Below are 27,374 nucleotides of genomic sequence, written 5' to 3'. Positions count from 1 at the left end.
AGTAGTGTTAGCCTGAATAGTTCGATAGCACAACAATAAGTAACGCGGAAAAGTAAACAAGTATAAATGGATCGAATGGGCTGGTTGATCGAACGGCAGGTTCGATCGAATGGGCCGTTCGATCGGCTGGTATGTCCGGTTGGACAGTCCTGTTCGATCGGCCGGTAGGCTCGATCGGCTGGACCATTCGAGTGGATTGTTTCTTCCTCTGGTGTGTTTGTGTTTGAGGATTTGAACTTTTGAAGTTTTTGTTGCAGTATTTGAGAACACTGAAGTGTTCCTACCTTTCAATTCGATCGATCGAACGGTTCGTTCGATCGGCTAGCTCACTCGATCGGCTAGAAACTTCAGAATTGATCCTCAACTGAATGTCACTCGATCGAACAGTCTGTTCGATTGGCTGGCATTCCCTATTACAAACGAGTTGTGAAAACGATTAAGTGTTGAAGCATAGTATCTCATGATCCGAACAGCAATGTTCACCAATCGAGTGCCATATTCGATCGAACACTACTTCGTCAATACTATACCTCAAAAGTTTGGAGAAATGAGACGTCATGTGCTAGCCGATCGGCTGGCCCGGTCGATCGGCTGGTGTGTCCGATCGGCTGGGCTATTCGATCAGCCTAGCCGTCCGGCCAGCAGTCTGACCTGGTCGGCCTTTCGTTTAACACTTGGTCGTCTGGTTACTTATCATTATATCGAGGTAGTTCGATAACGAGTTGAACTATGATACCTTCGTTCTTACCCGTCTCTCCGGCTCGGACAGGAATCACCCAAATCCGTCCGTTGAGCGGTCCGGAACGTCGGCTTAGAGTTTAACCCGAAATCGATGAACCTTGTTCATAGAACCCGAATCTTGAACCTTTTAACTGTTTGAATGATTAGTTAGCCGGTTCAAGCTCCGTTTCTATTGGTTTGGAAAGCATTGAGTGTAAAAGAGTTGAAAGAAAGTTGGGATTCCTTCTTTCAATCCTTCTCATCTTGTGGATGTTTAGATCTTTGATAGATCTTAACTTGTTTATGTGGAAATCGGTTAGATCTAAGCTAATCATAGTTGAATGAGGCCAAAACATGATGTTCTTCAAGAACACCATGATGACATCACCCAAGAACACTTAGATCTTGGTGATTTCACGGTTAAAATCCAAGTTTTGAAAGATAGAAAGGTGTAGAATCAAGTAATGATCAAGATCGTACAAGGATTAGAGTGAAAACTTACCGGGATTGAGAGAAATCTGAGAAAGGGTGAAGAATAGGAGCTGGCCGGTCAGAACTTTCCAAAAGTGGAAATGAAGACAAGGACAACCCTATTTATAGGCTTCCAAAAGAGGAAAGTGGCAGCCGATTGGCCGGGAGCTCCGATCGAGTGGACTGCTCGATCGGCTGGCAAGATGCTAGCCGATCGGCTGGCCTGTTCGATCAGGTTGTCTCCTGTTCGATCCGCGACACACTTTGAGTATTTTGCGACGATTTTCGACGTTTCGATTTCGATGGACGATGATACGAATACGATAGGGTTCCTAGTCAAATTACTTTTAATCCCAACCACTATATCTACATACAAGCACCTACTTTTCGCGTTTCGTTGTCGGTTTCGATTGAGTTTGATTGCCTTTCGAGTTTCGATTCGATTTTCGATTGATTTGCTTGAATACCACACCCAACATAAAGTAAACACGCACAAGTAACACATAAGGCACACACACACGTATAACAATACCACAATTCGCATAATTCGAGTCTCGAGTTCGATGATTGTCAGATTGGTTTGATTACTGATTAGTTAACTTTATCGCATTGTTACTTCCTACTATTCACAGTCGTAGATCGGTTCGCTTTGAAACACATTCGATTACTTCGGTTCTTGCTGATTACAACACTTACTCCACATAATACAACTAAAACATAAAAACGACTATCTACAGTCAAAGAAAGTCAAAGTTGACTTGGACTTTGACTTTGAATTTGACATTCGAAAACACGGGGTGTTACACAAGGTCATATCAACCTCAAGTTTGTTTTGTTACAAACTAAAAATTGATTGCTAACAGATTTTAAACTACTGAGATACTTATGTTCTAATTCAAATAATTAGACACAAAATGAGTAGCCTTAGTAAAAAGATTTTCATCATCTGGGATACTAAATCACTGTCAGGAATTTATAAAAGTTTCAAATCTTGTAAAAAATGTGGAAAAACCTAGAACATAGATTCCTGAAAAACTGCTGACAAATTAAACTTGATAAGTTGCATCTAAAATGTAATTTGTTAAGTATAGCATTTTTGCAGATTGACAGGTGTTGACATAACATTGTGTTTTCACAAAATCAATTACCACATCTAAATAAGCAGATGCTCAAATTTTAACTGTCAAAAGTTCAAACACTGTTGCACTAACAGTTGCTGAGCTAGTGGTCTTTCATTTTTCTACCACTGTCCTTCCCTTAACTACTGTTGTGGCTAAACATCTGTTTCCTAAAGTCTGTCCACTGTTGAAAGGCAACCCCTGCTCCCTCATATTCCTGATAAGCGGTATTGTTCAAAATCAGTGTTCTATCCACTGATATGCTATCCACTGATACTCAAAATCACCCACTGTTTCATTTGTTACCTTTGTAACTACTGAAGGTTGATCCATCAGTGGCTCTCAAAACAACTGTCCTCCATTATTTAATCTTTCATCAGGGGTTGGCACGTGTTCAGATCTTAGCCATCAGATCGTTGTAACCGCTGCCACACCAGCATTCACTTTTTCCCTAAAATAAAACCCTGGTTAAATCCAAACAGGGGCTCACACTGTCGAATTGAATTCCAAAATTCTCTTCTCAAAGCAGTTTTCAACTCTCCATCACAAATCACTCTTCGTTCTTCTTCATCACAATGACGAAATCAAAATCGAAATCAAAATCAAAATCATCTTCTTCATCTGCTTCCAAAGACGCCACTCAAATGGCCGTTGAACCCATCGAAATACCATACAAAACCCCTCACAACTACTTGGGTATACTCACAAAACCCACTACCACCAACACCTTCGACTCCATCATCGACACCTTATCTGCATCAAAGTACAAAACTTTACTTACAGCAGATGCTCCCATTTACCAACAAACCCATAGAGAGTTCTGGAAAAATGCTACCCTTGAAAAACAAGGAGACATTGTTACAGCCATCAACTCCTCGATACAGGGTAAAGCGATTCAAATTTCTCCACAATCCATTTCAGAAGCCTTTAAACTCGATGATCAGAAAGGTAAAACTTCTTTCTCTAAAACCGAGTTGAAAAATGATTTCTTGAATAGGGGGTATGCAGAACAACCAAAATGAGATACCTTACAAAAAGGTTATTTCCCTTCTGCACCTAGGTTTTTATTTCACACTCTTTTGATGTGTGTTTCTAACAAAACAACTGCTTTTAACGAAATACCATCAAAGATCCAATGCCTAGGATATGCTATTTTAAATAATGAAAATTTTAATTACTCCCAGGAGATCTTTGATGATTTGGTAAAAAAATGTTGATAGCAAATTATTCTTACTTTTTCCAAGGTTTTTAAGCTACTATTTTGAACAAAAATTTAGAAAAGAAGATGAAAATTTGCTCAAACAAGGTACCTGTTTTCAAATAAATGGTTTAACACCTAAGACATTCTCAAGAATGTTAACACCTTCAAAAACAAAAGCAGAGGTTCCTGAGCAGAATTTAGCAGATGACACTGCTCCTCAGGTATCGGCTGCTGAGCCCACTGCTTCAGGTGATCATAGCAGCACAAGCACTGCTTTGAAACCCACACCTGCTATTACCAAAAAGACCAAAAAGAAAACATCCAAAAAACCCCCCAAACCCAAAACAAAGGCACCTCCTGAAGATGAGATCCCAGAGCCACTGCCGGTGACAACCAAATGTCATCAATAACCACTGCTGCTACTTCCTCACAGCAGATGGAAGAAAGATCTCCACCCTTGCCTCAAACTCCTCATGCATCCTCACAAAAGGATCAGGTTGTAAACATAGGGACCCCACATTATGAAGCTCTGGACCCACTCGGATCCATCTTCCTCAGTCCTGATCCCAAGGACATATCTCTTTCAACACCATTATCTTCACCCCCCACATTACCACAATCCATGCTACCTTTGTTGCATGCAGTTAATATAGCTCAGACATAAACCAGTTCCTCTCAATCACCTATCACTGAGAGTATACTCCCACAAGTGACTGGGTCTGATGTCTATACCTCTGCTATCCCAGCAACAACTGAGGAGGTTGCACTGCGGGAGTTACAAGTAACTCCTGTCAGTAGTTCAAGTGGAGCAGCCACTACAAATGTTGAACCCACTGGCTTACATTTGGACAGTGGCTACATTCATAAGACTCCCTTGAAGGCAATTTCTTCAATAGCACCTCTGAGAACCACCAGTGAGGTTGTTATGCCCACTGGTACCCTCAAAAGGCTATCAAATGCTGAAGAAAGAAGTCCCCAGTACCAAGAACAAGGGGCATCAATGACTGACTTCTGGGATTCAGTTCCTAAGTCACACATTGGTACAACCACTGCTGGTGGGGATTCAGATGATCCCATTAACTTGGGTGATTATTCAAAATATCAGGAATTGACGGGCAGAGTTGAAAATCTTGAAACTTCAGTTGCTGAAATAAAGGATATGGTGCAACAACTGTTAAAAGCTCAGAAAGCACAGTCCACTGCTGTTCCAGCTCAAGCACCTGCACAACCTGCACCTGCTGCAAATGAGCTGTGGAATGTATTCCAACCCCTGCTGGAAAAACAAAAACAGATGGCTGATCAGCAACATGCAATACAAGTACAGATGCTGACAAACATGGTAGAGTCAAGGTTCAAAGATACTCAGTCAGACATTAAAGCTATCAAGGCTTACATCCAAAGTACCACTGGAAAAGTTCCTCCCACTGTCCTTTTCATGAATGAACCCTTTCTAGATAATGCCAAAAAAGGGGAGAAGATCAAGTGGAAGAAAAAGGGAATTGAAGATGGTATCTATATTGAACCTGAAAAAGATAGCCAAACCAAAGCTGCTGTATCAACACACACCACATCACCACACACCATCATAACTACTGCTCTACCATCATCATCATCTATGATCACATCACCACCACCAAAACCAAACTCACCACCAAAAACAGCCATCCCATCACCCCCTCCTGCCAAAAAGCAGAAGACAACAGATGTTACAACATCTGTTGTAATGACAACAGTGGTTGAGACACCAGTTGTTTCAACAACTGTTAGTCAGACACTTTCCACAACTCAAACCACTGCCATCTCAACACCTGCTCAAAAGCAGAAGACACCTATTGACACATCAGTAGTTGTAATGACAACAGAGGTTGAAACACTAGTTGTTCCAACAGCTGTTAGTCAACCATCCACCACTGCTCTCAACATTTCTACATCACAACCAACAAAGATTTACACCAGAAAACGAAAAACTACTCAGGCAAATGAGGACAAATATGATCCTATTGCTGCAAAATATTCACTGGAACTGGAAGCTGTAAAAAATGAGATGAGACAATTCTACACTGAGGAAGATCCTTCAACAAGAAGATTTCCTTCTCTCATAGGCTTCATAGTCCCAGAAGATATGGATGAATATCTTGAGCTCAAAGCAAGGCAGGCTATGATAAGAGCCAAAATTGAATGTGAAGGTCAATGTGACGTAGCCATTTATGAGAAATTGAAATTCTTGCTTACTAAATTCAAGCTGATGGAAGGCTATGCACAAGATCTGAGCAAAGAAAATGCAGATCTAAGAAAAGAAATGAGAAAAGAATATCTTGCATACATTATGAAAAAAAAATTCTATCCAGCTGAAGAAAAACAATTTGAAGAATGACCAATAGTTGCTTTAAAGCATGAGGCAAACAGAATTGAAAGGATTAAGAATGATTCAAGAAAGAAGAAAACAGCTCCAAATTGGAACAAATATAAGAAACTCATTGTTGACCTTGTATCTGAGTACAAAAGAAAGAAGCAGGAGCTGGTGGATGCTAAGGTGGATACTGCTGAAGCCATAGCAAAATGGACAAAGCAGTACACCGATGAAGCTTATGAAAGGTTTATGTAACACCCCAAAAACTCGAGTTCGTTAGCTATTAGTATGTTATCACGTTTAAAAGAAAGGAATGGAATAACTAGGTTATTAAACCTAGTTAAAAACTTGGTTAAAACAAATAGGTTATGAAATTGAGTTAAATAATGAGCAAGTAACAAACATGAGGGGTGGTTTTTGAATAAAGGGAAAGTCTAAATATAAAACAAAAATAAAAACCCCCAAACACACACACCTGGGCGTGTGTGTGTTCGATCAGAGAAGAGAAAGAAAGGGGGAAACCCCTCATGAACCCTAATCAACGAAATTGGATGCGAATTGGGCTGAATTCGAACTTGCATGAGTCGAAATAGTGATTATCTAAGCAAGTTCTAGCCAAGGTAAGTCTTAATTTTCAGTTTTGATGAACAACCAAGGAGTGGGTTTTGTTAAATTCGTGGGTTTGATCTAAATCAGGATGAAATCTTGCTATGTTATCATGTTTAAGCTGAATCTTGGTTAAATTTTAGTTATCTAGTGATTTAGAATGAAACCCATGTTTATGAGTATGATAATGATTATGATGAGCATGTGTATATGGATTATTTTGATTATGTTGATGCATGTGTTACGTATTAGGTTTTGATAGTAATATGATGAAGTTGAAAATGTGATCTTGTTTGAATAAAAGGATTCATGAGGTGAATGTGGGGAGAATATGCTTAAATTGCTTGTACAATGTGCTTAAATGTTAGTGCGCACGCCAAGTGTTCGATGAAATTGCTAGATGAAGTTAGAAAGTGAAATTGTATGCAAGTTGTAAGTTTATATGTATAAAAAGCGATTGTGATGAAAGTAGTAGTTTACTAACTTGAAAAATGTGCCTTAGATGGAATTCGTACATGAATTCGGGTTGAAGGTATATGTTGGTCAAATTTATGCATTAGGAGCTTGTACATTGTGTTTGAACGGGTGAGGTTGCTATGTGGTCTACTAGTCCCTTAATTACGGTTAAAAGTGAACATGTACTAAATATACATAGCATATAACCTCACTAACCAAGGATGATGCTAGGATTATGCTAATTTGATTTTTATAAGACATGATTGTCAAATGTAGCGTTATGAAGATATGAGTATGTGGGCATTAATTATGTGTTATGTGTGATAATGAATTTGGATTTCGAAGATATTAAATATCGTGGTTGACAAATTATGTCGTATGCATGTTAGCGAAAATCGTTGTTGGTAAGAATAGGTAAATATGTGTTAATTTGGATTACCCGATGAATTATGTGTGTTGGAAAGGATATGAAGTTGATTAGATGTTTTAATGTTTGATAGTAATGACTATGGAAAGTTAAGTATGAATTATGCGAATGATATGATTGTTACATGTACAAATGAGTATGCTAATATGAGCGTGGTTTCGATGAAATGAAAGTATAGGAATCACGTCGTGACGGACTCAAGCATGAAAGGATAACGGGTCAAGAAAAGGCGAGGAATCGGATACGAGCACGGACGTATAAGGTAAGTGATTCTGTAATCACTTCTTATGTTCGGTTAGGTGATATGGCGTTTTGATTAATTAAACATGATGGTTGAGGTCAAATATGTGTCGTAGTCTTATGTCGTAAAGGATGGGATTAAGTTGACCAAAATGCCCTTGATGGGTATTTTGGGTAAACGATTTTAATAAGTGGTTTAGAAACAAGTTATACGATTAGTGTAATGTTTTGGACAAGTATGGAAGTGGAAAGTATGGTTTTGCTAGTCTTAGATCAATTAATGCGCAAATACCCATAACGGGTCAAATAATTAGGAAATGACAATAAGTCAATAGAGCGTAAGATAAGAATTTCCTTAATCCGGATGTGGGATTTTAAGTTCATATGATAGAATATGAATTTACAAGCATGTAGGAAGAAACGGGAGGTTAAACGGGTAAACGGTTCAAAAGTTATGCGCGTTTTAGTGCGTACGGACGACGAAACGGAGCTGCAGAAAAATGCAAAATCTAGAGGGCGTCGCCGACGGGCATGGGGGCGTCGCCGACGGGCTCTAGAAAACCAGTTTTTGTGATGACGGGTTAATTACCTGTCTACGGGTTTTTGGGCTACGGGTAAATGCAAGGCCCGTCGCCGACGGCCCTAGGGGCGTCGACGACGGCCTTCCCAAGTCCCAAAAGCTGAAATCTTGTTATTTAAGTTAATTTATGTACCGTGGGCTTCGGTTTGATATCCGTGGACTACGGTGGACTTTCCAAACATGATTTTGATGGTTCCTTAGATGTTTATGGGCTATAAAGCTAAGTCTAAGACCCATGTTAGTGATGTATGATTATGTAAGAGGTACGCGTGATCTAGTACGTGTTTGTTAAAGTATGTACGTATGTAGATGTGTATGTATGCATGTATAAAGATATGTACGAGTGTATGCATGTACGTAACGATGTAGGAAGGGTATGTATGTATGTAGAGGTGCATGTACGTATGCATAAAGATAGGCATAAGCATATGCGTGGATGTAAAGATGTAAGAAAGGTATATACATATGAATGTCTTTTGCGTTTAAATGTATGTATGTTGGTGTGTAGGTAGGTAGAACGTATGTATGCGTTTAGATGAATATGGGCTCACGAGGGGATCCATACACGAAGGTATGCACGTATGTAGGTTTGTGTGAAGGCATGTAATAAGTATGTATGTATGTATATATGTATGCATGTATGTATGTATGTATGTATGAATGTAGGTATGTATGTATGTAGGTAGGAATGGATGTAATTAGGTATGCACGTACGTAGGTACGTACGTATGTATGCAGGTACGTATGTAGGACAGTTGCTATTTGTGACCGTAAAGGTATGTATCAGTTTGTATGAAAGGTATGTACGCATGCATCTAATGAAATTGAGTACTAACGGTAATAGTTGCGTGCTTGGTGAATGAAGTGTAACGCAGGAATACCAAAGAAGTCTCACTACGGATCATATGATCAGGATGGGAAAGCTGGGATGTAAAGAGTTAACGAAACGAGAAGTAAACGTGAACAAACCTTGTATGTTTATAACGCGTACTAATGATGTGAAATTTTATGTGGTGAGCGCAGGTAGTACCAGTCATGAGGATATCCAAGGATTGGAGATCGAAGATCGAGTCACTAGAGAGATTGTACGGAAACGTTGATGTACATAATGTAGTAAACATAAGCTATGTTTTTAACTAGTAAATAAGAGGATGACGGATTTATGAGAAAGAACTGTGTTAAAGTTAAATCTTAAATAAGTTGAGGTATTTATAGTGAAAGAAATTTTATGGTACGTGTTTCCGCTGCGACTTTTGACAAATACGAATTTGGGCGTAACAAGTTGGTATCAGAGCCCTGGTTTGAGAGAATCAAGTAATAGAAAGTAAATGCTTGAACTCAAACCGGTGTGCTCTCGTAATCAAGAACCCGTACAATCCAAGACTCGATCGAGGCCTAAATGCAAAAGCAAATGTAAGTATGTATTAGATTATGTATTTGAAGGAAACTAATAGTATGTTATGTGCAAGGTAAGCTTAAGAGTTTGAAGAGGATGATCCGTGAATGCAGAATAGGATGAACGCTAAGGCGGGCAAAGGTGCAAATAGGCAAATTAACCCCAGGTACACACTACTAACATGTATGAGTACCGATGTCAAAAGAAAAAGGAAGGGGTCTCCTTGGGAGGGTAATTATTAAACGAAAGACAATGATGTGGTCTTGGGGAAGTTTTAGAAATATGCACGAAACTGAAACCCATTTCTCGGGCATAAGGCGATGATTACACGAAGGCACGAAATTAGTGTGTGAATTGCGCACCTGGCCAGTACGCAAGAAGCATATGACGTTCGTGAGACCGTGGCAATTATTGCAGGTATGTCCGGTAGAACTGGGTAGCAGGTGGGCGCTATGTTGTAGCGAATGCGAAAAAGCAAATCCATTGCGGATTTGGTTATGCTAACGAAGGTTATGAAAAGTTATGCGAGTCGACCGGTTCTAGCGAACAAGTCGAATAAGAATAAGCTACCATCCGTTTTTAAACGGGTGATTTTGAATGCTCTAATGAATGCTAGAAGCTTAATCCGTTATACGGATTGAAAGAAGAAGTTATGATTAAAAGCGAAAGACCCAGTTATTTGGGTAGTGGAATGTGTATGCTTAACTCTCGTTGAGAGTGTTTATGCCAAACCCAGTTATTTGGGTAGTGGAATGTGTATGCTTAACTCTCGTTGAGAGTGTTTATGCCAAACCCAGTTATTTGGGTAGTGGAATGTGTATGCTTAACTCTCGTTGAGAGTGTTTATGCCAAACCCAGTTATTTGGGTAGTGGAATGTGTATGCTTAACTCTCGTTGAGAGTGTTTATGCCAAACCCAGTTATTTGGGTAGTGGAATGTGTATGCTTAACTCTCGTTGAGAGTGCTTATGCCAAACCCAGTTATTTGGGTAGTGGAATATCTATGCTTAACTCTCGTTGAGAGTGTTTATGCCGAAACCCAATTATTTGGGTAGTCGAATGTGTATGCTTAACTCTCATTGAGAGCGTTTATGCCGAACCCCATTTACTTGGGTAGTTGAATGTGTAAGAAAGAAGAAAGCTCCTATATGAATAGAACTAAAATGAAGTAATTATGATTCGACAACTAAGATGACTAACCTTAAAACCTTGTTGCTGAAGGTAGGTAAAACTTTAAGTTTTTGTTAAACACATGTAAGAAAGAAAAGGTAAGAATGACATGTTTGAAACCGCTAGATGGATTCAAACATAGAAGGAATGAAGGGTATGAATGTTACGTTTAAATCCGTGGGACGGATTTAAAACATAAAAGGATGTAATGAATGCCTTTATAAGTAAGCATTAATATAGGTTTGAATATATAGGGACGATGAACTATTACTAGTCGGTCAAGGAAATGAGAAGGTTACGTGGAAGTATGGCATGGGAAGTATAGATTTGTTAAGAAGAAGTCAAACATGATAGGTGTATGTATAAATGGAAGTGAGAAAGGAAGTATCGTTAAGAAATGCTAACCCTGATGCTCGGCTTGTTGGCCATGTTCATTTGAACAAAATGAAAGATGGCACATGATGAATGAGTAGTATAAAGTAAATCGATTTATTTTGATTAGCAAATATATGAATGTGATATGCTTAAATAGGGAGTTAGAAACAAGCCGCGTACTTAGATTTGTACAATTTATAATTATAAACAATTGGAATAAATTCGATGAAAGAAACGTAGTAATGCTATGTGTTAAGGGCTAGTATTATAAAGTAAAAGACACTAATAAGAGCTCTGGAGAAGAGTCGGACATAAGTATAATTATGAAAGTAACTTACTTAATATGAGGGCATATGAACGATGTGTACAATTACGTTCATGCATGAATAAAACCTTTGCCAAGGTCCCGAATGCGCTTAGGTTGTAGTAAGTATAGTGAATGAACAACCTGAAAGGGGTAAGAGTATAATTGGTCTAGTTTGAATGAGAAAGGTTTCGGGGACGAAACCTCATTTAAGGGGGATAGACTTGTAACACCCCAAAAACTCGAGTTCGTTAGCTATTAGTATGTTATCACGTTTAAAAGAAAGGAATGGAATAACTAGGTTATTAAACCTAGTTAAAAACTTGGTTAAAACAAATAGGTTATGAAATTGAGTTAAATAATGAGCAAGTAACAAACATGAGGGGTGGTTTTTGAATAAAGGGAAAGTCTAAATATAAAACAAAAATAAAAACCCCCAAACACACACACCTGGGCGTGTGTGTGTTCGATCAGAGAAGAGAAAGAAAGGGGGAAACCCCTCATGAACCCTAATCAACGAAATTGGATGCGAATTGGGCTGAATTCGAACTTGCATGAGTCGAAATAGTGATTATCTAAGCAAGTTCTAGCCAAGGTAAGTCTTAATTTTCAGTTTTGATGAACAACCAAGGAGTGGGTTTTGTTAAATTCGTGGGTTTGATCTAAATCAGGATGAAATCTTGCTATGTTATCATGTTTAAGCTGAATCTTTGTTAAATTTTAGTTATCTAGTGATTTAGAATGAAACCCATGTTTATGAGTATGATAATGATTATGATGAGCATGTGTATATGGATTATTTTGATTATGTTGATGCATGTGTTACGTATTAGGTTTTGATAGTAATATGATGAAGTTGAAAATGTGATCTTGTTTGAATAAAAGGATTCATGAGGTGAATGTGGGGAGAATATGCTTAAATTGCTTGTACAATGTGCTTAAATGTTAGTGCGCACGCCAAGTGTTCGATGAAATTGCTAGATGAAGTTAGAAAGTGAAATTGTATGCAAGTTGTAAGTTTATATGTATAAAAAGCGATTGTGATGAAAGTAGTAGTTTACTAACTTGAAAAATGTGCCTTAGATGGAATTCGTACATGAATTCGGGTTGAAGGTATATGTTGGTCAAATTTATGCATTAGGAGCTTGTACATTGTGTTTGAACGGGTGAGGTTGCTATGTGGTCTACTAGTCCCTTAATTACGGTTAAAAGTGAACATGTACTAAATATACATAGCATATAACCTCACTAACCAAGGATGATGCTAGGATTATGCTAATTTGATTTTTATAAGACATGATTGTCAAATGTAGCGTTATGAAGATATGAGTATGTGGGCATTAATTATGTGTTATGTGTGATAATGAATTTGGATTTCGAAGATATTAAATATCGTGGTTGACAAATTATGTCGTATGCATGTTAGCGAAAATCGTTGTTGGTAAGAATAGGTAAATATGTGTTAATTTGGATTACCCGATGAATTATGTGTGTTGGAAAGGATATGAAGTTGATTAGATGTTTTAATGTTTGATAGTAATGACTATGGAAAGTTAAGTATGAATTATGCGAATGATATGATTGTTACATGTACAAATGAGTATGCTAATATGAGCGTGGTTTCGATGAAATGAAAGTATAGGAATCACGTCGTGACGGACTCAAGCATGAAAGGATAACGGGTCAAGAAAAGGCGAGGAATCGGATACGAGCACGGACGTATAAGGTAAGTGATTCTGTAATCACTTCTTATGTTCGGTTAGGTGATATGGCGTTTTGATTAATTAAACATGATGGTTGAGGTCAAATATGTGTCGTAGTCTTATGTCGTAAAGGATGGGATTAAGTTGACCAAAATGCCCTTGATGGGTATTTTGGGTAAACGATTTTAATAAGTGGTTTAGAAACAAGTTATACGATTAGTGTAATGTTTTGGACAAGTATGGAAGTGGAAAGTATGGTTTTGCTAGTCTTAGATCAATTAATGCGCAAATACCCATAACGGGTCAAATAATTAGGAAATGACAATAAGTCAATAGAGCGTAAGATAAGAATTTCCTTAATCCGGATGTGGGATTTTAAGTTCATATGATAGAATATGAATTTACAAGCATGTAGGAAGAAACGGGAGGTTAAACGGGTAAACGGTTCAAAAGTTATGCGCGTTTTAGTGCGTACGGACGACGAAACGGAGCTGCAGAAAAATGCAAAATCTAGAGGGCGTCGCCGACGGGCATGGGGGCGTCGCCGACGGGCTCTAGAAAACCAGTTTTTGTGATGACGGGTTAATTACCTGTCTACGGGTTTTTGGGCTACGGGTAAATGCAAGGCCCGTCGCCGACGGCCCTAGGGGCGTCGACGACGGCCTTCCCAAGTCCCAAAAGCTGAAATCTTGTTATTTAAGTTAATTTATGTACCGTGGGCTTCGGTTTGATATCCGTGGACTACGGTGGACTTTCCAAACATGATTTTGATGGTTCCTTAGATGTTTATGGGCTATAAAGCTAAGTCTAAGACCCATGTTAGTGATGTATGATTATGTAAGAGGTACGCGTGATCTAGTACGTGTTTGTTAAAGTATGTACGTATGTAGATGTGTATGTATGCATGTATAAAGATATGTACGAGTGTATGCATGTACGTAACGATGTAGGAAGGGTATGTATGTATGTAGAGGTGCATGTACGTATGCATAAAGATAGGCATAAGCATATGCGTGGATGTAAAGATGTAAGAAAGGTATATACATATGAATGTCTTTTGCGTTTAAATGTATGTATGTTGGTGTGTAGGTAGGTAGAACGTATGTATGCGTTTAGATGAATATGGGCTCACGAGGGGATCCATACACGAAGGTATGCACGTATGTAGGTTTGTGTGAAGGCATGTAATAAGTATGTATGTATGTATATATGTATGCATGTATGTATGTATGTATGTATGAATGTAGGTATGTATGTATGTAGGTAGGAATGGATGTAATTAGGTATGCACGTACGTAGGTACGTACGTATGTATGCAGGTACGTATGTAGGACAGTTGCTATTTGTGACCGTAAAGGTATGTATCAGTTTGTATGAAAGGTATGTACGCATGCATCTAATGAAATTGAGTACTAACGGTAATAGTTGCGTGCTTGGTGAATGAAGTGTAACGCAGGAATACCAAAGAAGTCTCACTACGGATCATATGATCAGGATGGGAAAGCTGGGATGTAAAGAGTTAACGAAACGAGAAGTAAACGTGAACAAACCTTGTATGTTTATAACGCGTACTAATGATGTGAAATTTTATGTGGTGAGCGCAGGTAGTACCAGTCATGAGGATATCCAAGGATTGGAGATCGAAGATCGAGTCACTAGAGAGATTGTACGGAAACGTTGATGTACATAATGTAGTAAACATAAGCTATGTTTTTAACTAGTAAATAAGAGGATGACGGATTTATGAGAAAGAACTGTGTTAAAGTTAAATCTTAAATAAGTTGAGGTATTTATAGTGAAAGAAATTTTATGGTACGTGTTTCCGCTGCGACTTTTGACAAATACGAATTTGGGCGTAACAAGTTGGTATCAGAGCCCTGGTTTGAGAGAATCAAGTAATAGAAAGTAAATGCTTGAACTCAAACCGGTGTGCTCTCGTAATCAAGAACCCGTACAATCCAAGACTCGATCGAGGCCTAAATGCAAAAGCAAATGTAAGTATGTATTAGATTATGTATTTGAAGGAAACTAATAGTATGTTATGTGCAAGGTAAGCTTAAGAGTTTGAAGAGGATGATCCGTGAATGCAGAATAGGATGAACGCTAAGGCGGGCAAAGGTGCAAATAGGCAAATTAACCCCAGGTACACACTACTAACATGTATGAGTACCGATGTCAAAAGAAAAAGGAAGGGGTCTCCTTGGGAGGGTAATTATTAAACGAAAGACAATGATGTGGTCTTGGGGAAGTTTTAGAAATATGCACGAAACTGAAACCCATTTCTCGGGCATAAGGCGATGATTACACGAAGGCACGAAATTAGTGTGTGAATTGCGCACCTGGCCAGTACGCAAGAAGCATATGACGTTCGTGAGACCGTGGCAATTATTGCAGGTATGTCCGGTAGAACTGGGTAGCAGGTGGGCGCTATGTTGTAGCGAATGCGAAAAAGCAAATCCATTGCGGATTTGGTTATGCTAACGAAGGTTATGAAAAGTTATGCGAGTCGACCGGTTCTAGCGAACAAGTCGAATAAGAATAAGCTACCATCCGTTTTTAAACGGGTGATTTTGAATGCTCTAATGAATGCTAGAAGCTTAATCCGTTATACGGATTGAAAGAAGAAGTTATGATTAAAAGCGAAAGACCCAGTTATTTGGGTAGTGGAATGTGTATGCTTAACTCTCGTTGAGAGTGTTTATGCCAAACCCAGTTATTTGGGTAGTGGAATGTGTATGCTTAACTCTCGTTGAGAGTGTTTATGCCAAACCCAGTTATTTGGGTAGTGGAATGTGTATGCTTAACTCTCGTTGAGAGTGTTTATGCCAAACCCAGTTATTTGGGTAGTGGAATGTGTATGCTTAACTCTCGTTGAGAGTGTTTATGCCAAACCCAGTTATTTGGGTAGTGGAATGTGTATGCTTAACTCTCGTTGAGAGTGCTTATGCCAAACCCAGTTATTTGGGTAGTGGAATATCTATGCTTAACTCTCGTTGAGAGTGTTTATGCCGAAACCCAATTATTTGGGTAGTCGAATGTGTATGCTTAACTCTCATTGAGAGCGTTTATGCCGAACCCCATTTACTTGGGTAGTTGAATGTGTAAGAAAGAAGAAAGCTCCTATATGAATAGAACTAAAATGAAGTAATTATGATTCGACAACTAAGATGACTAACCTTAAAACCTTGTTGCTGAAGGTAGGTAAAACTTTAAGTTTTTGTTAAACACATGTAAGAAAGAAAAGGTAAGAATGACATGTTTGAAACCGCTAGATGGATTCAAACATAGAAGGAATGAAGGGTATGAATGTTACGTTTAAATCCGTGGGACGGATTTAAAACATAAAAGGATGTAATGAATGCCTTTATAAGTAAGCATTAATATAGGTTTGAATATATAGGGACGATGAACTATTACTAGTCGGTCAAGGAAATGAGAAGGTTACGTGGAAGTATGGCATGGGAAGTATAGATTTGTTAAGAAGAAGTCAAACATGATAGGTGTATGTATAAATGGAAGTGAGAAAGGAAGTATCGTTAAGAAATGCTAACCCTGATGCTCGGCTTGTTGGCCATGTTCATTTGAACAAAATGAAAGATGGCACATGATGAATGAGTAGTATAAAGTAAATCGATTTATTTTGATTAGCAAATATATGAATGTGATATGCTTAAATAGGGAGTTAGAAACAAGCCGCGTACTTAGATTTGTACAATTTATAATTATAAACAATTGGAATAAATTCGATGAAAGAAACGTAGTAATGCTATGTGTTAAGGGCTAGTATTATAAAGTAAAAGACACTAATAAGAGCTCTGGAGAAGAGTCGGACATAAGTATAATTATGAAAGTAACTTACTTAATATGAGGGCATATGAACGATGTGTACAATTACGTTCATGCATGAATAAAACCTTTGCCAAGGTCCCGAATGCGCTTAGGTTGTAGTAAGTATAGTGAATGAACAACCTGAAAGGGGTAAGAGTATAATTGGTCTAGTTTGAATGAGAAAGGTTTCGGGGACGAAACCTCATTTAAGGGGGATAGACTTGTAACACCCCAAAAACTCGAGTTCGTTAGCTATTAGTATGTTATCACGTTTAAAAGAAAGGAATGGAATAACTAGGTTATTAAACCTAGTTAAAAACTTGGTTAAAACAAATAGGTTATGAAATTGAGTTAAATAATGAGCAAGTAACAAACATGAGGGGTGGTTTTTGAATAAAGGGAAAGTCTAAATATAAAACAAAAATAAAAACCCCCAAACACACACACCTGGGCGTGTGTGTGTTCGATCAGAGAAGAGAAAGAAAGGGGGAAACCCCTCATGAACCCTAATCAACGAAATTGGATGCGAATTGGGCTGAATTCGAACTTGCATGAGTCGAAATAGTGATTATCTAAGCAAGTTCTAGCCAAGGTAAGTCTTAATTTTCAGTTTTGATGAACAACCAAGGAGTGGGTTTTGTTAAATTCGTGGGTTTGATCTAAATCAGGATGAAATCTTGCTATGTTATCATGTTTAAGCTGAATCTTTGTTAAATTTTAGTTATCTAGTGATTTAGAATGAAACCCATGTTTATGAGTATGATAATGATTATGATGAGCATGTGTATATGGATTATTTTGATTATGTTGATGCATGTGTTACGTATTAGGTTTTGATAGTAATATGATGAAGTTGAAAATGTGATCTTGTTTGAATAAAAGGATTCATGAGGTGAATGTGGGGAGAATATGCTTAAATTGCTTGTACAATGTGCTTAAATGTTAGTGCGCACGCCAAGTGTTCGATGAAATTGCTAGATGAAGTTAGAAAGTGAAATTGTATGCAAGTTGTAAGTTTATATGTATAAAAAGCGATTGTGATGAAAGTAGTAGTTTACTAACTTGAAAAATGTGCCTTAGATGGAATTCGTACATGAATTCGGGTTGAAGGTATATGTTGGTCAAATTTATGCATTAGGAGCTTGTACATTGTGTTTGAACGGGTGAGGTTGCTATGTGGTCTACTAGTCCCTTAATTACGGTTAAAAGTGAACATGTACTAAATATACATAGCATATAACCTCACTAACCAAGGATGATGCTAGGATTATGCTAATTTGATTTTTATAAGACATGATTGTCAAATGTAGCGTTATGAAGATATGAGTATGTGGGCATTAATTATGTGTTATGTGTGATAATGAATTTGGATTTCGAAGATATTAAATATCGTGGTTGACAAATTATGTCGTATGCATGTTAGCGAAAATCGTTGTTGGTAAGAATAGGTAAATATGTGTTAATTTGGATTACCCGATGAATTATGTGTGTTGGAAAGGATATGAAGTTGATTAGATGTTTTAATGTTTGATAGTAATGACTATGGAAAGTTAAGTATGAATTATGCGAATGATATGATTGTTACATGTACAAATGAGTATGCTAATATGAGCGTGGTTTCGATGAAATGAAAGTATAGGAATCACGTCGTGACGGACTCAAGCATGAAAGGATAACGGGTCAAGAAAAGGCGAGGAATCGGATACGAGCACGGACGTATAAGGTAAGTGATTCTGTAATCACTTCTTATGTTCGGTTAGGTGATATGGCGTTTTGATTAATTAAACATGATGGTTGAGGTCAAATATGTGTCGTAGTCTTATGTCGTAAAGGATGGGATTAAGTTGACCAAAATGCCCTTGATGGGTATTTTGGGTAAACGATTTTAATAAGTGGTTTAGAAACAAGTTATACGATTAGTGTAATGTTTTGGACAAGTATGGAAGTGGAAAGTATGGTTTTGCTAGTCTTAGATCAATTAATGCGCAAATACCCATAACGGGTCAAATAATTAGGAAATGACAATAAGTCAATAGAGCGTAAGATAAGAATTTCCTTAATCCGGATGTGGGATTTTAAGTTCATATGATAGAATATGAATTTACAAGCATGTAGGAAGAAACGGGAGGTTAAACGGGTAAACGGTTCAAAAGTTATGCGCGTTTTAGTGCGTACGGACGACGAAACGGAGCTGCAGAAAAATGCAAAATCTAGAGGGCGTCGCCGACGGGCATGGGGGCGTCGCCGACGGGCTCTAGAAAACCAGTTTTTGTGATGACGGGTTAATTACCTGTCTACGGGTTTTTGGGCTACGGGTAAATGCAAGGCCCGTCGCCGACGGCCCTAGGGGCGTCGACGACGGCCTTCCCAAGTCCCAAAAGCTGAAATCTTGTTATTTAAGTTAATTTATGTACAGTGGGCTTCGGTTTGATATCCGTGGACTACGGTGGACTTTCCAAACATGATTTTGATGGTTCCTTAGATGTTTATGGGCTATAAAGCTAAGTCTAAGACCCATGTTAGTGATGTATGATTATGTAAGAGGTACGTGTGATCTAGTACGTGTTTGTTAAAGTATGTACGTATGTAGATGTATATGTATGCATGTATAAAGATATGTACGAGTGTATGCATGTACGTAACGATGTAGGAAGGGTATGTATGTATGTAGAGGTGCATGTACGTATGCATAAAGATAGGCATAAGCATATGCGTGGATGTAAAGATGTAAGAAAGGTATATACATATGAATGTCTTTTGCGTTTAAATGTATGTATGTTGGTGTGTAGGTAGGTAGAACGTATGTATGCGTTTAGATGAATATGGGCTCACGAGGGGATCCATACACGAAGGTATGCACGTATGTAGGTTTGTGTGAAGGCATGTAATAAGTATGTATGTATGTATGTATATATGTATGCATGTATGTATGTATGTATGTATGAATGTAGGTATGTATGTATGTAGGTAGGAATGGATGTAATTAGGTATGCACGTACGTAGGTACGTACGTATGTATGCAGGTACGTATGTAGGACAGTTGCTATTTGTGACCGTAAAGGTATGTATCAGTTTGTATGAAAGGTATGTACGCATGCATCTAATGAAATTGAGTACTAACGGTAATAGTTGCGTGCTTGGTGAATGAAGTGTAACGCAGGAATACCAAAGAAGTCTCACTACGGATCATATGATCAGGATGGGAAAGCTGGGATGTAAAGAGTTAACGAAACGAGAAGTAAACGTGAACAAACCTTGTATGTTTATAACGCGTACTAATGATGTGAAATTTTATGTGGTGAGCGCAGGTAGTACCAGTCATGAGGATATCCAAGGATTGGAGATCGAAGATCGAGTCACTAGAGAGATTGTACGGAAACGTTGATGTACATAATGTAGTAAACATAAGCTATGTTTTTAACTAGTAAATAAGAGGATGACGGATTTATGAGAAAGAACTGTGTTAAAGTTAAATCTTAAATAAGTTGAGGTATTTATAGTGAAAGAAATTTTATGGTACGTGTTTCCGCTGCGACTTTTGACAAATACGAATTTGGGCGTAACAGTTTAAGAAAAGGAGGATAACAGTCTCAGACACTCCAAAGAAGCCTGACTACAAAAAGCTAGAAGAGCAGATTAGTGCTCTTAAATCACTGTTCACATCAGCAGATAACCCTATCCTTGTGGAAAACCAAGAAAAAGGAAAACTGCTGACCAGTGAAGAAGAAAAAAGAAAAAGAAAAGGAAGCTGAGTACTTCACAGAAGCCATCAAGAAAATGGATCTAAAAGAAGACAGATCAGCAAAGCTTCAAGACCTTGCCAAAAAGGTATTAACCAAACCTGCATCACCAAACACTTCAGACATGACAGCCATTGAGCTAGATCAAAAGAAAAGGGAAGCAGATTGAAAAAAAGACTGCAGAAGATATAGCTGCAGCAAATGATGTCATCGAAATGGCCTTCAAACAAATGTCTGAAAGCTTACAACTTTTCACAAGGCCAACATCTCCAAACTCATCTGTGAATAAATCTCTCCCAAGAAACCCATTGGATTCAAAAGTACTAAAGTGGATGTCTGATCAAAAGACCCACGTATTGACCCTGGTCAGATCCAATGGTGAAGTGAAGTACATATCAAGGAAAGAAGCACTAGGTCTTGGTGTTGAAGATTTGCAGGATCTCCTTGAACTTACACTGTGCAGGGATGAGGATGACTCAAGTTCCAAGGACTTTGAAGTGGAATTTAAAAGACAAGTTAGGGAACTTCTGATGAGAAATAAAAATCCAGAATAATGAAGGGTTTTGGCATTATTTGTTCTAGGGGGAGATTGTTGGGATTGAACCCTACCAGAGGAACAGATAATGAAAGCCAAAACCGGATCACTACAGTGGATTAATCATAAGCAGCTGTTTACTATAAGCTTTCCCCTTGACAGTGACTCAACATCTGATATGCTCCAAGTACTGCCCTTATCAACAACTGCTGATCTTGTAAACTACTGATAAACCAAAGCACTGATGAAATTTAAAGGCTGAAGCTCAATCTACTGACGGAATCCAAGCACTACTGAAGAGTTAAAGCACTGCCCATTCAAGGACTGATCACCCTTTGAAGAAAGCACTGTTGCTCAAACAACAGTGGTTGACTACATCAGTGGAATGAAGAATCAGTGTTTATACATCAGTGATTAGAATGTAATCAGTGTCTGTAGTCTGTATGGTCAGTTGTTATAGAACAGTAGATAGAGTTTGTTAGTTTGTTAGATGCCACTTTCATGGTGACGTCAGCTGAGATGCCTCAGTGGTTTGATTTGCCTATAAATGGAGCAGTACTCTGTACTGTTACATTTGATTGACTGAGTGGGTTCTTCTCCTCCAGTCCAATCCTTTCATCTTGTGCAATCAACCTTGGAGCATCAGGCTGAGGGGGAGTTTAGTTTTGTAAGCATGCATTGTAATCTTTTGCTTTGATTTGAAATCTTTCGACTAAAGCAAATCATGTGTTTATCAAAACTATTTTCTCTTTTGTTTGTGTTTACAAAGTTTGTTGTTCATTTCCGCTGCACTTAAACTCTGTTCATTTCTGTTGATTTGTTCAAATTATACAAACAAACACAATCATGACAGCCTTAGATCCTAACATGCTACAACAAATGTAACGCCCCGTATTTCCGTATTTCCATTTTTAGAAAATACGGGTCCGTTTTTATGTTTTTGGAATTCACGGTCGAAATTGGATTGAGAAGCGAGTTTAAAATGACAAATGGCACATTTTTACCCTATTTTAACGCAAACGACAACCGACCGTATTTTATGTGTTTAAATATTAAAATAATATTTTACGCCGTTACGAAGTGCTCGGATTTGTAAACGAGTTCGTAAGAGAATTCGGGCCACTAAACACGGGGATTGAGCTTGTAGGCCTTGGGCCTAAGCCCAAACCCACTAATTAAACCCTATGTATAAAACACTAATTAAACCCTAAACTCCTATTTTCTTCCTTTCACAGCCGTTTCCCCTAGGGCTGTAAACGAGCCGAGTCGAGCCGAGCAAGACCTAGCTCGAGCTCGGCTCGAACTCGATTCGAGCTGGCTCGGCTCGAGCTCGAATTTCAAATCGAGCTGAGATTTGTGGCTCGAGCTCGGCTCGATTAGAATTCGAGCTAGCTCGGCTCGGCTCGATCTAGCTCGAACTAACAAAAAACCGTAAAATTTACTACTTAAAAAACCCTTAAAAATGAATTTCTTCATAGAATGAGGGCTATAATTGTCATTTAATTTAACCATATAGCTAAATATGCAAAATATGCAAGTATAAATAGTTAATTTACTTTTTACATTGTCTTTACCTTCTTTTATAGGGGAGATACTCCCTTAGTTTTTGTTTTCTAAGCGATGTGGGACAAAAAAAATGAAGGATGTAAACCTTATCGAGCCAGCTCACGAGCTCACGAGCTCACGAGCCGAGCCAGGCCAAGCTCGAGCTTGGCTCGTTTACAAACCGAGCCGAGCCGAGCCGAGCTTTCTTCAAGCTTTTTTCGAGCGAGTTTCGAGCGAGCTGCGAGCCACGAGTTGTTTGAACACCCCTAGTTTCCCCATGTCCCTTCCCTCTCTTTCTTTGAGTCTGCTCTTGACCTACAATACACACACACAAAAGCCACTGATGAATCAAAGCACTTACAAACATCATCTTCACACTCTCTACTCCTCCCTCTCGATCTCTACTGCCCAAACACACAAACCACACCATCTACCTCACCTCCACTCCCTCTCTATGACTAACCGGCGCCGGAGCTGACTAACCGACGGCCGGCGATGGATGTCGCAGCTAAGAACCCCCCCCGCCTCATCATTCTGATCGGCGACCAGTGGAGCTGGTTTTCGTTCCTCCGGCAGCGCACGACGGGGGCAGCAGAGCCCCGACGGCTCGAGGCGGTGGTGGTGAGCTTGCTGTTGATGACGATGGTGGACCCGTGAGCGACAGACAGAGGGAGAAAAAGCCACAGCCCGCCGGCGGAGATGGCGGCGGTGCAAGCGGCGTCGACGGCGGCGGAGGTATCTCGCCGTCAGGTTTTGTTTCGGAGCACGAGTAGTTCAGTTCCGTTCTGTTTTGTTTTGGTTCAGTCAACGAAGTCGCACCAGTCAACACAACCGGCGGACTGGTCAATGCCGGTCAACGAAAGTCAATGGTCAGATCTGGTGTTTCGGGCTAGATTCAGACGAGTTACGGATCAATGGTTATGGGTTCGGGTCATCGGGTTAACCACGAGACGTGATACCTTAGCGACGCGAATGTTTAAAAAAGTTATCGTTTTGTTTTTGATTATCACGTAACCGTATTAAATTTAAATTGTTATAAAAATACACAGAAATGCATGTAAATACTCATTGTTTTATTATTGTTGAATTTTGACAAAAACATTGACGACTTGTATTGTCGTGATCGTCCAAAAATAGAGGAAACTCTGCTCGTTTTTCGTAAAAAAAAATCCACGAAACAATAAGTGTTTAATTTCAAAACGATTATTATTTTGATTCGTTTTCTTTCATAACCAAATCTCCTAATTTATAACATGAGTTAAATGTCATTTTAGTCCCCGTAGTTTGTGCCATTTTGCCAGTTTAGTCCAAAGGTTTCATTTTTAACCTGTGGGTCCAAAAAGGTTTCATAGTTGCCATTTTAGTCCACTTGGTTAACTTCATCCATTTAGTCTGTTAACGTGAAGGCCAAAAAATGGATGAAGTTAACCCAGTGGACTAAAATGGCAACTGTGAAACCTTTTTGGACCCCCATGTTAAAAATGAAAACATTGGACTTGAAGGGGTATGGTCCCAGATCTCGCGTCAGCATCGACCGCGAGTGACCATTACCCTTATCAAAACCCCCGCCAGCTAACAACCTACTTGTGCCCATGCGAGAACGCGTCGACACAAGGGTTGAATCCAATCTATCTAGTGATAAAGGAGGACTTACATGGAACATGAGAACGGTAGAGTGATGCGACATAGCATCACATCTGATGTATAAAAACGGAAGTATTCACAGCGATGCGGCCTCGCACCGCGTCCAGTGAACACTTCTATCAATACAAGGAAGCTGGATAACAGCAACAGTCACCACGGGCGATGATGCGGCCAACACCGCATCTCGTGTATTTCTTGATCACAAGCAAGAGACGCGATAACATCAGATGTTACCGCAGACAGCGATGCGGCTAGCACCGCATCCTATACGCTCAACAAGTGGGACTGATACCACAATGCAAGTGGAACCAATGGCAGTCACCTGTCAGGTCTACGTAAGCGACAGACTGACGTGGCGTCGTCTCCCCGGCCGACATGTCTGACACACCTACAAAGGTGCAGCATGCCGTCAGTCTATCCTTCCACCTCCTCCTTCACTCCTCGGCTATAAATACCAACCCCAAACCAGGTTTGAGGTATCTCTTCACAACTCTCTCACTACTACTACTATCTTACTTTGCTTCCCAAGCAAACTACTGATTCTCACGCCGGAGAGTGGTAACAAGGAGCACCCCCCACCCCATCCTCCTTGTTACGAGTCACGGTTTGTTTCCTTGTGCAGGAGATCAACCCACCGGTGATCGAGCCAGCGATCCTCGAGAGGAAGAAATTAACCCTTCTTGACGAGACCAGTGAGTTAACCCTGCCCGGTTAACCATTGTTTCATCAGGACTAAACTGGCAAAATGACCCAAACCACAGGGACTAAAATGGCATTTAACTCTTTATAACATAGATGAATAATTCTTTTTATAACAATAAATTTTTATATATCGAGATAAAATATAAAAAACGAATTCCAAATTATGCAAAACCTAAGTATTAGGATTATTCTTTTTCAAAACCAATAAATAATAACGAATTTGTGATATTTTAAATAATTAGGATAAACACTCTCGTTCGTTCTCTTGAAATTCCGTTTACTCATGCACCATCGTTTGCCCTTTTAGGGTGACCTCGGTGTTCCGTCCTCCTAAACTCGTACACTCGTCAACACTTGGATAATCGGAAGACTTAGCAATTATGTGAGTATACTTGAACCCCTTTTTCCTTTACCACCTTTTGGGGTGTAACATGTTATTTATAAACTTACACGCAAACTTTATTCATATTACACAAACATTCCTCATACACGCATGCTTATTTGATTACTTGATACTTTAAACTTGGGTTTATGACATCTTGCGTTAGACTTATCATTAACTTCGTACGAGCCTATCCGTGACATACGCTATAGGATTAACGCACCGCCCGTAGACTTGTGGTTATGTCATGAGCATATTGCGTTTCATCATTGGTTTGATATGTTAGACACATGCCGATTTTATTGTTTATCTTGTATCAAGAGCTTGCCACATGGAATTGTTTGAAACTTATCTTTTTATGCTACGTATGAAAAACTTGTATACTCGCCTTTGCTTTTGCATTGACCTTTATTTTAAAACATGTTACAGGTTGAGAATGACCACGCTTTGAACTTGAAGTAGTGATGATGCTTAGATACACACTTAGACATCTTAAGTTAATGTACTTGTTTGTTGTATTCTTGTGTTGAACATATTGCATATCAAGTTGTTGTATTTGATTTTAATCTTTGTAATCGACTTTTAGAAATGAAATGAAATCCATTATTTAATTATTGCCACAAATAGTGTTATGAAGTCTCTTGCAATCTCGTTTTCATCTCACTCCGATGTTTCCGCCATTGGTTGGGTTGTGACAACAAAAACTTCAAAAGTCAAGCCATCATACACAAACACATCCATCCCAAACGAGATGACAATCCAATCGAGTGGCCACCCGATCGGGCGACAACCCGAACGGATTGCCATTCGATCGACCGGCCACCCGATCGGATTGCCATCCGATCAGATTACCGTCCGACCCACTGACACTTTGCTCCGTTTTACGCGCTGCTTTTCGTTTATGCTATCGTTCTGATCAGGCTAACCTCGCTCTAAGCGCTCCCTTCAATCCATCATCGCTGTGAGTATACTCGAACCCTTTTTGCTTTACGCACTTTTGGGTGTTACATACGTTACTTATTCTAAATCACATCGAACACATTACGCAATACTTTAAACGCTAACCGTTACCGCATGTTATACGTGACTTAATGAATGCTTGTTTGTTATGTTTACATATGGAATGCTGTCTACCTGCCTTAGCAATGATAGTACTATAGTTTGGACTCAGCACCTGTGCACTCAGGGGTTGTTAAGGACAATTTGTTACATGGCTCACACTGGTGAATATGTATTACGAACTGCCTTGGGCAGTCAACCCGCAGTCGTTGGTATCGATAGGTTCATGTCGATAACTAACGTGCTTCATTTCACACTGTGTACGTGCTGGTTATGCGTAAACGATTTCGAACTCTATTATATCTATTAAACTTGTATGCTCACCTTTACACTATGTGTATTGACTTTTACTTTAACGTATGTGGCAGGTGCTTAAGATGTTTAGATGCTTGGCTTGCTGTGAAATCGAGGCTATGAAAGGTCTAGAAACAAATAAATGAATTGCATGTATTTGAAATCTGAGTTGTCGGAACAGAACAGAACAATTTGACTAGATCTTGTCTGTAATAATTATATTAGTTTTTATGTCATGGTATGGGACATGATGCTTTAAATAATTTGTAATTATAGTTGTTATGGAAACTTCTGTATAATATGTTTCGCTCAGTGGCAGGCCCCGATGTTTCTGCCATCGGTTGTGGTGTGACAATTAACGATGATGACAAACTTTTGTTGACCAGCTCGAGTTTCCTTTTACCGGTTCCCGGTTAACCCGCTTTTAGAAAGACGTTCACTACCCGCAAGATCGATAGGGTTGAGTTCACCTTGCGCTTGTTGCTTTGTGAAGAACATGTCGCATGAAAAAACAAAAATGGTAAATATA

At 39.0% G+C, this 27,374-nt stretch overlaps 3 long non-coding RNA genes across 3 annotated transcripts; all 3 read left to right on the top strand.

The window, feature by feature from the left end:
* The first annotated feature begins 7,344 nt into the window (after positions 1 to 7,344).
* Positions 7,345 to 9,403, top strand: LOC118479837. Its single transcript, XR_004861011.1, has 2 exons — positions 7,345 to 7,611; positions 9,193 to 9,403. It is a non-coding gene; the product is annotated as an uncharacterized LOC118479837 (long non-coding RNA).
* Positions 9,404 to 12,872: 3,469 nt separating this feature from the next.
* On the top strand, positions 12,873 to 14,931 carry LOC118479836. The gene is made up of 2 exons (XR_004861010.1): positions 12,873 to 13,139; positions 14,721 to 14,931. It is a non-coding gene; the product is annotated as an uncharacterized LOC118479836 (long non-coding RNA).
* A 3,469-nt stretch (positions 14,932 to 18,400) lies between these two features.
* On the top strand, positions 18,401 to 20,463 carry LOC118479834. Its single transcript, XR_004861009.1, has 2 exons — positions 18,401 to 18,667; positions 20,253 to 20,463. It is a non-coding gene; the product is annotated as an uncharacterized LOC118479834 (long non-coding RNA).
* The last annotated feature ends 6,911 nt before the right edge of the window (positions 20,464 to 27,374 follow it).

This window comes from Helianthus annuus, chromosome 1, assembly GCF_002127325.2.
Source record: "Helianthus annuus cultivar XRQ/B chromosome 1, HanXRQr2.0-SUNRISE, whole genome shotgun sequence".
Classification (NCBI taxonomy): domain Eukaryota; kingdom Viridiplantae; phylum Streptophyta; class Magnoliopsida; order Asterales; family Asteraceae; genus Helianthus; species Helianthus annuus.
Note: the sequence above shows the minus strand (reverse complement) of the source record. Positions and strands in the feature narration are given on the sequence as shown.